This window comes from Filicampus tigris, chromosome 15 (genome assembly GCF_054856515.1).
Source record: "Filicampus tigris isolate MCC_2025a chromosome 15, RoL_Ftig_1.0, whole genome shotgun sequence".
NCBI lineage: Eukaryota > Metazoa > Chordata > Actinopteri > Syngnathiformes > Syngnathidae > Filicampus > Filicampus tigris.
In genome coordinates, this window is record NC_141231.1 from 16,691,114 (window position 1) to 16,703,648 (window position 12,535).

Genomic DNA, 12,535 nt, shown 5'->3' on the forward strand with positions numbered 1-12,535 from the left:
GCGTGCGTGTGTGTGTGAGTGTGTGGGGGTGTGCGCGTGTGTGTACAGTGCGTCTGAACTTGAGTGGACATGCCACACAGTGTGTTCAGTGACACATGCTCAGAAGCAGGAAATTAAAATGTATTGATTGGTTTTCAGTGACTTTTGTTGGCGTTGCCCAATGGTACACTTCCTTAGTGCATACTATATTTAAAAAAAAAATATATATATATATTTTTTTTTTAAATATATATATATTTTTTTAGGTGTTTAGCACTTATGTCTTCAAGGTGGTGGATATTATATCTAAATATAGATTTATCACTGTTCATTTACTGTTTTTTTTTTTTTTTTCAAAGAATGACATGCTTATACACAGTGTTTTGTTGCGTTTATTTAGATGGCTTCATTCAGGTTTGTCATACGAATGTCTCTTGTCAAGTGAGGTGCTATTGAAGCTCATCCGGAGTGTCCCAGCGGTGCCTCCCCTCAACGCCTGAGATCAAACAGCACACTTAAGACACTTCGACGCTCTCGCACAAATCCCTCAGGTGATTATCAGATCTCCTCAGATCATCTCCAAGCCACACACTGAAGCGGATTTCTCTGTGCCTTTTATTTACTTGGAGGGCCCAAAATGTACATTTTCTTCACCGCTATTGTAGCCCACCAAGGAATTCGATTTAAAAAAAAAATATATATATATATGATACCCTTTTAAATTGCATTTTAGATATCAAGTCATGGATGGCAGATAATTTCCTACAGCTCAATGAGGACAAGACTGAGGTCTTAGTTATCGGTCCCGAAGGTCAGAGAGAGAAGCTTTTACCAAAACTACACATTTTTAATCCCTCACACTGTGTGAAGAACCTTGGCGTCATTTTTGACTCTGAGCTCAGTTTTATTCCTCATATTAAAAATGTAACCAAGATTGGTTTTTATCACCTTAAGAATATCGCCAGAGTCCGCCCGTTTCTCTCTCAGGCTAACACGGAAGTGCTGATGCATGCCTTTATTTCCTGTCGTTTAGATTACTGTAATGCCCTGCTCTCTGGCCTCCCGAAAAAGAGCATTTCACCACTGCAACTACTGCAGAATTCAGCCGCTCGGGTGCTGACGAGAACCAGAGGGCGGGAGCACATTACGCCAGTTTTGAAATTGCTGCATTGGCTCCCTGTGTGTTTCAGGATCGATTTTAAAGTACTTTTATTAGTTTATAAATGTGTTAATGGTCTTGGGCCATCTTATTTATCTGATTTGCTTTTATCATACCAGCCCTCGCGGATCCTGAGGTCCTCTGGCGCCGGCCTTTTATTTATTCCAAGGGTGAGGACCAAAATGCATGGCGAGGCTGCATTCAGCCATTTTGGTCCTCACCTTTGGAATAGCCTGCCAGAGGATGTCAGGTCTGCAGAGACTGTTGATATTTTTAAGAGGAAGCTCAAGACACACCTTTTTAGTTTGGCTTTCAACAACTTTTAAATAATTTATCTTTTCTTTTGATTGAAGATAATTCTATGTTTTGCTTTGAATGTTTTAAAGCACTTTGAGTTGCATTTTTATGTATGAAAAGTGCTATATAAATAAAATGTGATTGATTGATTGATTGATATATATATATATATATATATATATATATATATATATATATATATATATATATATATATATATATATATAGTTTATTAACAAAAATGTGTATACACCTTCAGTTGGCAACACTGCACATATGGGATCAGGTTTAATATTCTATCATATCAGTCGGGCCTGCATCTGCACCACCTTCAAACGCGTCTCCTGAATGCTGCTTGATGTAAACTAGGGCTCACCGCGTCCCCACAGAGCGGCAGGTGTACAAATGATATTAGATTTGTACAGGTAGACTCTTCCCTGTGTGTGAGTGCGTGAATGTGTGCACGCAGGAGTGTATATGTGTGTCTGCGGGGATATTACGGAGATCAGAGGCAGACTGGGAGCCTCAGAGGCTATTAGCGTATCTGTGTTGTATTGAGATGAGGGTATGTACACATCTGCTGATGACACTGGAGAATTGGGATCTACGTCGTCACGTATGTTAATGCTTGTCTCCGTTATATTATCTTAATTTGACAGCTAGCAGGGGAAGTGTTGAGCCGTGGTAAAATATAGACAACAACCTATTCATTCGTTTTTTATTTTTTATTTTTTTTTATTTAACTGAAAAACGTTTGATTATGTGCATTGTGAAATCAACAGCAAATACGTGAGCTAAAACGCCACTCCAACCGGCACTCAGCTCATTTTCATCGAAGCCTCTCTTGTATTTTAGCATCACCAACTGTATCGGCGAGCGCGCAAGATTTAGCAATCGAGTTCAGACATTTCATTCGTTTTTTTCTCCCTTTATCTAGAAATAGGCTGTGTTGAGATTGCTGGCAGCTTGAATAAAGTGTCTTATTGGTGCCCCCCCGATTGGAGTGTCTCTTGATCAGCATGTTTTTTTTTTATATTGCATGGGAATGAGCTGCTTTGAATCGTATCGCTATCCCTCGCGACCCAGTAGATCTGAGTCAACTGATGAATCCGAATACCATCTCATGTCCCATCAACCAGTAAAATAGCATTAAAAAGAGAGATAGAGAGAGAGAGAGAGCGATGATAGAATGAAACAAAACGGATCTCCTTTATTCTGCTGATGTTAACAGCTTTTAACCGGCTTGGATTGATGCGCCATCAGAAGTTACTGCATTTCACACTGCACGGATTCCTACTTAAAAGTCTCGGGAGCGCTAAATTATTTATTGATGTCTCTTCTCATCTACATCTTGCTAACACCGGTGGTGGCTTTGAGGGTGTAGGAAGAAGGGTGCGAGTTGACAGGGGAACTGGTTGGCACCTGGTGTAGCGCCTGAAGGAACTTGTAATTCACACGCACTTGTTCACCCGCATGTCTTCTGTAATGGAGCTCAGCAGGTAGGTGGGGCGGGTCGCCGGTTGCCGGCGAGCCAGGAGGAAAGAATCTGTTCCGACTCAAGGTATCTCATTGATGGAATCCTATTTGATATAGCCTGCCGTTGCTTATTAGAATGTATATTAGTGCCCTGCAATGGCCAAGGATGGACACAGCCGCTGGTGTACTTTTAATTCCATCAAACAGTAAGAAAACAAATATGTACCGGTCATAACGATATTCATTCAAGAGCTGCCAATGACAAAATGCAGAACAGGCTTGCGGGTTAGCCAGTTAACAACCAGCCGACTCAACGCTTTCATTCGCTGACACCCACGTCACTCACCATGTTTTAACTCCATACGCACTCAAAGTCAAAGATAATGCCGTAGAATGTGAGGATGGTGACCCCTAGTGACAAAAATGATAAGTGCACCTCACTTGGCAAATCATGTTTTATCCGATTAACCTGAAAAATACTCAGTTCTAAAAATATTCGACAGCAGCCCTAGTTTCAAGCTTCAAGACAATTTTCGCTCTCAACAAAGACATGGTTTTAGCTATCGTGTGGACTGGAGGACTTTCATGCTCGAAACTACACGCTAACATAAAAATGCTTCTCTTATAAAAAATCAAAAGTAAATATTAGGGATGTCACAATATCGTCGATATCGTGATATTAAAATTGCCACGATATATCGTCGTCATGTTACCATATTAATAGCAGCAAATCTGTTTAAAAGCCTAAGTTGTTTTCCATTAGTGCAGGTCCAGCACCTTCTGGTGGTTAGTTTATTAGTTCAGTTTAATTTGATGCCACCTATTTAAGACCAACGCTAATTGCCAATAGGAGTGCATGACTGGCCAAGCCGATTTTGTTGTTTTTTTGGTGTTTTTTTTTAACTACTAGTTTTAAAAAAAATATTTACAATATTGTGAGCCAATTGTATCGTGAGGTTCATATTGTGATATTATCGCATCGTGACATTTGGATATCATGACACCCCTAGTAAATATGCATAAATATACAATTCATGTTGATATTTTGTTCCTGGAAAAAGCTCATTGGTTTGTAAATCGAGGAAAAACGACTTCACATGTGTAATATCCTGGTCGGGGTCTATTGATATAAGGTCTTGAAACAGACTTGATTTGCGCAGAAAAAAACCCTGCAGTCTATTCATCCCACCGTTCATAGTGTGTTGCAACGGTCACATCTGCGGCCTCCAGACTGCAAAATGTTGCACGTGGCTGTTTGAGTGAATCATGACCGGGTTTGAAACATCACTGCGACCTTGAGCTTTGAATCATTGAATCAAGCCCTCCCCACCTATCGGTTGGATGAAGTTCGAGGAAAAGTAGTGCGCTCATTTACTTTATGTTGTGTTGAGTGCGCAAGGTGTGTGTGTTGGGGGGGAGCTTTGGCTCTGGCCCATGTTTCTCCCGCTGCTGTTTATTGAGGGCCTTTTTTCAGGGCCCGGGTATTGATTTTTGGCTGGATGAGATGGGGTAGTCCTGGAAGACTCAGTGACGAATGGATAAGGAGAGATGGAGGGATAAGTGGAGGAATGTAGCTCTTGTCCGCTCTTGTACAGAGGCTTATTGAGTTCTCTTCAAATGTTAACTTGATCTCCTTGTCCTTTCCTCTTTAGTCTCATGTTGAGTGGAGAATCAAAAAAACCCTACAATAATTGGTTTGATAAAACTCATTGCATGTGTATGAGCAGAGGTGGGGCCCGTTTTAGTGACAATTGACGAATGATGGCAAACATTTAAAAAATGATGGACTAACCACTGACAGAAGTGGATTTTCATCTGTCGGAGTAATCTTCGCTAACTGTGTCCATCACTAACGAACTAACTTTTTTTTTTTTTTTTGTGACCCACCAACGAATTTATCATGGACTAAATGACGGATTTAACTGACCTGACGGAACTGTAGATTATAATTCGGTTTGGCACGAAAAATGTGGGACTGACGAATGACGGATTAATACCCTGGCCAATGACGGATGACGAAAGAAGGGAATTTAAAAAAAAAAAAGATTAAATAAGCACTGACGGAAATGGAATTTCGTGTGCGGGAGTATGTGAGAAACTGAGAACGTGTTGAGACTGAGAATGTGTTTTGTGGTAATTAAATTACAAGCAAACTAGACAACTTGACAGCAAAATGGCAACACGTTGCTGACTTCATTTCCGCAGCAATTTAGACCTCCTGTCCTGAATTTCGATGGTGCCTTTTGGTCTCCGATTTTCCATTTTTAGATGCAAGGCCCACGAGCTCCTTGTCCAACTTTCCGTGTTCTCATTTCAACTGGGCACAAATGATGGTCTTTTCAGGCCCTCAATCACAAGCACCTATAGTCCGCACTCAAGCTGAGTCTCTATCAAGGTTGTATAGTTGATTGTTGTCTGCTTAAGTGCCCAGTGAAAGTCACAAAGCACACACACACACACACACACGCAAACAAACATCTCACGCGCACCTTTTCCCGGGCCCTCTGTCAACTTAACGGCTGCCGATCAATGGCAGGAGGTCAGCCTAGTGATAGAGAAGTGTGCTGCTGCCTTTGTGCATGTCCGCGTGTATTTTGACGTGTCGCCGCCAATGTGTGTGTGTGTGTGTGTGTGTGTGTGTCCGTCTGATCGAGAGCGGGGCTTAGGACCGCCGAGCAATTGAAAGAGGGAGGGGGGGGAAAAGTGTCCAAGATTCATTTTTTCTCATCTGGTACAGAGGGAGCGGCGGGGATGCCGGGTGTGTTATTTTTCTTGGCTTTAGCCCTCACAGCTCTAAGTGGGTATTGATCAGGTGCCTTAATGCAAACCTGTCAAATTAATTTTGCAGGGAGAGAAGGCTGTGACTGCTGCTAGATTGCTTCAGTATGAACGGGAGGGGTCGGATGGATGGATGGAGTGGCAGGAGAGGGAGAAAAAGGATGTTTTTTGGGGTGTGGTGGGGAGCTTATGAATTTTAATCGTCATCTCAAAAGGGATAAGGGTTTTCCTGTTTTTTTGTTTTTTTTTCCCTCCACGTCATGAAGCATACACTGAAAAAAAAATGGCGTGTTGGATTTCCTCCATTTTTATTTCATCAAGTGGTTGCACTTAATAAAACCGTCTGGATCCAGATATATTTTTAAGTGGACTATACATTTACAAAACATTTTTTGGAGTGTACCTGATGGCAGCTCATTGGAGCGAAAATCAAAGAATTCATTTATTTTGGGTGTGGGTTTTGCCTTTTGTGACTTGGAATGTCATTTCTTCCATAAGGACGACCAGACTCAATAACGTTCGGAGAGTATAAAAGTTTCTTGAAGTTGTCGGATTCCCCCTCAAAGCATAAGCCTGCGGTGTCACTACAAATGGATTATTTTTATTACCATTATCCAAAGAAATCCGAGGGCTGCCATTGTCCCGCCCTGATTGCGTTCTCTATCCGACGTGGCACGGTCCTTCCACATCCCATTTTCTCCTCCAGTTCTTGCGCAAAAATAAACCACACGACTAAGTACACTAACTACACAAAGGCAATGTTGTAGGAAATAAATCCTGGCACATTCTGGATGTGCTCAAGCACTACAAGTGTACCTCAGCTGCTGTACTTAACCTCCTTTCACCCTTTTGCTTGTGTTTTATTTCCCATGTTAGACATGTTGGGTTATTACTCCCCTTCTGTAGTTAGTTAAACATAATTAGGCAATTACACAGAGCCACGCTTGTGATTTAATCTCTTCATTACACTGTTCATGTACACCCAAGATGTGTATGTGCGTTTGCTGACACACACCTGTTCCCTGTTCACGTTTACTTGACAGTCAACACAACGTAACTCACCTTTTTAGTGTGTCGACCCAATACTGGTTGTTGCGCAATTTGCTGCTTCTGTGGACGAGGTGGATCAGAAAAGTTGTAGGTCTGGTGTTACAAAAAAAAAAAAAAAAAATGTATTTCAAATTACAAACTGCAAGTTTTCCGCTTCAGCGTTTGTTTCAGTGCACGAGAAGAGTTGAGGCAAGCCAACTCGCGGCTGCCTCATCCAGACAACGCAGTGCCCTGAGCATCTGACACTTCCTGGCCAAATAAGCCACGCCGGAGCAACTTTCGTAGTCACCTGACCCGGCTCGGTGTGATTTATTTATGTATTATTTTTTTCCCTCCTTCCAAAGGTCAAGGTGCTCATCAAGGGGACGCATTTCGAATACGACTTCTAGGCGGCCGTGACGACGGCGCTGCGGAGGATCGCGGGAGGGTCCTTCCAGGAATACGTGAAGGTGAGGAATAGAAGGCTGGGAAGAATGGGGGATTACTAGTGGCACATTTATTAAGACTCATTAGGTGGCATTTGTACATAACAATATGAACAGTCAGTCCACTTCTATTTTGTGTGAATCTAAAAAAAAAAGTAATCGTTTTTATGCCAACGCACTTGAAACGCGTATACAAAATATCTTTTTTTTAGACTGCTGACCTATACCCTGTGTAATGCACGTACGTCACGTTGCTGAACTACTACTTGGATCACAGACTAATCTCTGGCCTTCTCCTTCACGCCGTTCGTTAGTTAAATGTCGACCGGGGGATTTCCACTCGGGGAAAAAAATTAAAAACAGCCATAAGTAACTTTTACGACGAGGGATTTGAGGGATATAACGGTGTTAGAGAAAGCGAATGCATCTGCATGTGATCTACTGCAACGTGCAACGAGTCTTCGATTCACGCTTTTTTTTTTTTTCGTTTTATCCGGGAGCTGTAAGTTCTACACAGAAGGCTGTCACCACTTTGAATCCGACACCCCCTCCCCGCAGCCTTTTAGGTGTGCTTTACGATCCGTATGGAGAGCAAAATAAAGACGCATACACCCATGTTTCTGTAGTTCTATTATAATGTTTAAAATGTTACATTTTATCAAATAAACACTGCGATTTGAATATATTCAGGATTCCTGTTACGTTTGAAAGTAAGACGAGGACAGATGAGATACATGGGAGCAAGCGCAGTTTATTTTCGGACGAACGCAAACGATGGCAGGACAACCTCAGCGTGAGCAACCGTGGACGAGCAACTTTCTTTCAAGGACCCGATTACTGCGACAGAAATGTAGCATGTCGGGTACGTCTCCGGTTGATTCAGAATGATCTTGACTGTGAAATATCTCATATCAGGGGATGACATTTTAACTACGTTTTCAATTTGTGCTAATACTTTGTGCAGACATGATTGCTGAGAGCACGACTCCCAAATCTCTCGCTTTCTCTCGAGACTCTTATCATCCATCTGGCTCACAGTCTGGGTATTAGCGCTTTGCAAAAATATACACCAGCTCTTTTGGATTAGCCATGTGTCAAGAAGGACATTAAAATGGTGGGAGCAGCTGCAATACACTGATTTCTTCCAAATGCTATTTCCTGTAGTGAGTTCAGAGAAGTTGCATATAATTTGTCTCATTCCTCCAGAATGATATTAGTTTTAGGGCATAAAAACTGGGAAGACTGTGAGTGGTCAAAATTATTTTGATGGTTTCTGAATATGACCTTAGGTTAAATCATATATCCATTTTTAGTTTGCTTGTCCTCATGAGGGTTGCGGGTAAACTGGATATTGTGATTAATATTGTGTTTGCGCAATAGGAGTTAAGCAGCCAAATCCGCCCGTTTTTATCCGTCTCGTGGGGCGGCCATTTTGTCACTCGCTGTCGACTGAAAATGACATCACAGTTGCTCGGGTAACAACCAATCACAGCTCACCTGTTTTCTGAAGCTGAGCCATGATTGGTTGTTACCCGAGCCCTGAGCAACTGTGACGTCATTTTCGGTCGACAGCGAGTGACAAAATGGCCGCCCCATGAGATGGATAAAAACGGGTGGATTTTTGCTTCGGAATTCATTTCACACAAACTCAATTGTAATTAGAATTAGAATTCGTATTTCGACTAGTTGGGGCCGCTTTTTGGGGTTGACTTCCCTTTTGATCCATTCGAGTAAATTTACTAAAATTGTCCTTTTTGGGGTTGACTTCCCTTTTAATCCATTCAAGTGAATTGACCAAAATTGTCCTCAGTAGCGCAGACGCGCAGGCATCAGACAACTTTATACGAGGGAGGCAGCTGCAGACTGTCACAATGAATGGCAAAGTTTCATCAACTGACAAAATTGATTATGCGACTGTAAGTTTTGTGACGTTATACGGACAGCTTTGCTTATCATTCTTACGCAAACTGCAGAAGTTGGTTTAAGGAAAAGGAAATGCGTGTCGGATATTTGAGAAGACCATCTGTGGCTCTCACTAAGTGCTTGCTTGTTTTATGAGTGTGCCTTAAAGAGAGAGGAACATTAGTGTAAAGTGGCTGCAGAGTCCAAATCCCCAAATTGAGTAATATTCACGGAACAACACAAACGGAACAGAAAACCACAAGGACTGAAGGTAATGCAAATCGACAATGGGTGTCAATTTAAAAGCATACGCTGTTGTGTTTAAACATGTTTATGACCATTTGTCTCGATCATTCAGGAGTTTCAATGCTATGCCTTCTTGTGTTTTCAACCTTAACCTAACCTCCAATTTTTGGAAAGTGGGTATATATGTATACGTATATAAATGTATGTATGGATGTTTTTTTATATACTGACAATTTGGCTCTCTTAAAAAGAGGCCACTGTGTGTTTTCCCTCATCGATATTTACATGCATACATTCATACGTATTAGCCTGCAACGAATGAATTGGATGCCGTATTTTTTCAAATCTTCTGGAATTCCGTAATATGACATTTTCAAAGAAATTTACATATGGGAAAGAATGATAAAAAAAGGGAATGAGCGTGACTGAGAATGAATATCGTCTGTGTGTGTGTCACTCCTCATATCCATCAAAGGCCGCATCCTATTCACAGCAGCTTGACGGAGACGTCATGCAATCTACTTGGCCAAATCATTTCATTTTGCATCGGCTGCCCAGTGGATTTCTATTCAGATTTAGGCATATGCACACAAAGGACTATGTCTATGTATGAATGCCGTCCAGCGTACACCGGTAGACGCATCCTCCCGTTTTGCCCCCACAATATATAATACCTTAAAACTACCCGCCACAAGCCTCAAGGGTAAAAGAGAGAATCGTTTTGAGGCTTGAATACAGCAGGATTACCTTCTCCATGCTAAACTTATACCAGTTGTGATTAAAATTGTGATCGGATGCATTGTTTTCATGGACAATAAAAATATTGACCCCCATTATGACTTGCAAACTATTCCGACATGCGCAGACCGACCAAATATACCGGAAATAGTTGTAGAAGAAGAAGCCGTAGTGACTTCCGTGTCAACAAAACAACACTCCGTCCATTTCTACTTTAAACGTTAACGTAATTTTGCATATTTTTCACATATGCGCTGTTATGTTGAGTTAACGCTTCCTAACGGGGCTGCAAATGTGCCAGTGTCGGTGAATAACACAAACGCGTTTGTTCCGAAATTTCGGAATAAGCGTTTTCATGCGGGTCGATCGGATTACCAAGCGACATAAGACACCCCTCTCGTTTGGAATAAAGTCTTGATCAGAATGTGCTTGATCGGAAAATCTGAACATTCTGAATGATTTTTTTATTCCAATTATGCTTTTAATCTGAATTAATGTGCCCGTATAAACGTAGCAATTGTGACGCAAATGATCAAAAATGTAACGTGAAAAGTAGCGACTATATATATATATATATATATATATATATATATATATATATATATTTACATAATTGCATCCAAGGCACTGCTCTTTTGTACCCCTTGAAAACATCCGGCCTTTTTTTACCGCTAGCCAGATGATGTTAGCTTTTAGCAGCTTTGTGTTGCAGACAATGAGGCCACTGGTGCTGCTAGCATCAGGTGTATGATCCTGATAGCCAATACCAACATCAAAAGATGTATTTCAGTCTATCTTAATTGAAGTGAGAGGTGTCTGCAATGGGACCGAATCTCATCTGTGTTTGTGTGCGTGTGTACGCGTGCGCGCGGGAGTGCGCGTGTACGGCGATTTGCACGCAAGATGATTGGTAGGTGTGCGGATGGTCTGGTTTGAGGACGTGTAATTTTGAGCATGTGTTTGTCTGTTAATTGAATTGCGAGTTCCCGGAGGTCTGAGAGGTGTTCAATTCGCCGCGTTCCTGGGGCACACCTGTGCCAGCCAGCGAGTGCGTCTGCAGGTGACGTGATATGTTTGATGTTGAAGTTTCAGCACCTCCTGTGTATCGGCAACACTTAAGAGCAGCGCATGATTTGTCACATGTGCGCACAACACAAGGAGGTGGAGAGGCTTGCTTCTTTTCTCCTGAGATAAAAGGCATACGGCAGAAATAAATCACGTGGTGTCCTAACGAGCTGATCATTCATCACGGGCGTATGTTGTAAATTTAAATCAAGGCGATTATTTTGTGTACAAGAAACCAAATTGTATTCGATTACTTCATTTAAAAGGATTTCATGAGTTTCTAACTGCTAATATTCCAATATCCCAAACTCTGGAGAGTATTACCAGACATGCAGAGGGAATTATATACGAAAGGCCATTAATAAAGAGAAGGTAGGGACAAGAGCGGCATACCGTGATTTTCTTTGATCTCTACTCTTTCCACTCTTAAAATCCATCTATTTCTCAATTAGGAAATGAAAGACCCATCATCTGAAGCGGTTAGAGATTATTCATTTGGCCCTGATGTGCATCATAGGGTAATTCATGACAGCACACTCCAGTTTGGGACTTTTACTATAATTATGAAAATTCAATTCAATTTATGACTTTTAAACCATCTTTTCAATCCTCAGCTTTGTGGGTTTTTGACTTTTGGAGAAAAGTACTGATGCAACTTCTTCGACTAAGGCAAAATCATTGAGCGCATTAATGTTAAAAGCTTTATGACTGTCAGAGTGCATTATTGATGTACAGCTTTAGCAAAAATCCAAACTGATCCCTAAGAAGTCCCAGGTTTTCACCATTTTTGACAAATTGTGAGTCATATTTTTACAGATGGTACTTTGACATTTCTCAGAAGAATATATGATGGTAAACCACTACTCTTTTGTTTTTAAAGGCGTTTGATGATGAAGCCGAGCACTCCTCCGTCTGCTGCACATCCTCCACAATACAAACAGTCTATTATTTAAACCTGTCAGCTGCACTGAAGAGGGGAAGGAAAGTTTTCTTTTGTTACTTTTACAAATGGAAACACAAAACGTGCGTGTGCGTGTGTGTACTTAATCTGGTGTTCCTTATGTTCTATTTGTCCCCATTGCCGCATTTGTAAATGATTTTTCAATTTAATGAAGCATTTTTTTTGGGGGGGGGGAGCACATATTACAGCAGTTCATGTATTCATTATTTTTTGGTACAATTACACCACCAGTGCAAAAAATGATCAAATGAAAAATAGTAACTAGCAAGCCCCCGTATCACAGCAAGATGTATTTGTATGATTTTGTGCATACTGGTTGTACCTTGAAATATTTGGGCAAGGTTTATCGTTGATGCGTGGATATGTCATTTTAATGTAACTGAATAGTTTTCTGTTGTTTTTTCTTAAATTTGTATTTCCTAATTACAACATTGCTAGCAAGTGAAAAACACTCATGTC

General features: G+C 41.2%; 1 protein-coding gene across 1 annotated transcript in view; it reads left to right on the top strand.

The window, feature by feature from the left end:
* Positions 1-12,535, top strand: part of skor2 (SKI family transcriptional corepressor 2) — an 82,620-nt gene that overhangs the window by 18,994 nt on the left and 51,091 nt on the right. Inside the window, exon 4 of the mRNA XM_086052937.1 lies at positions 7,084-7,188. The gene's annotated coding sequence lies outside the window, so the exon portion shown is untranslated. The remainder of the gene's footprint in view (positions 1-7,083; positions 7,189-12,535) is intronic.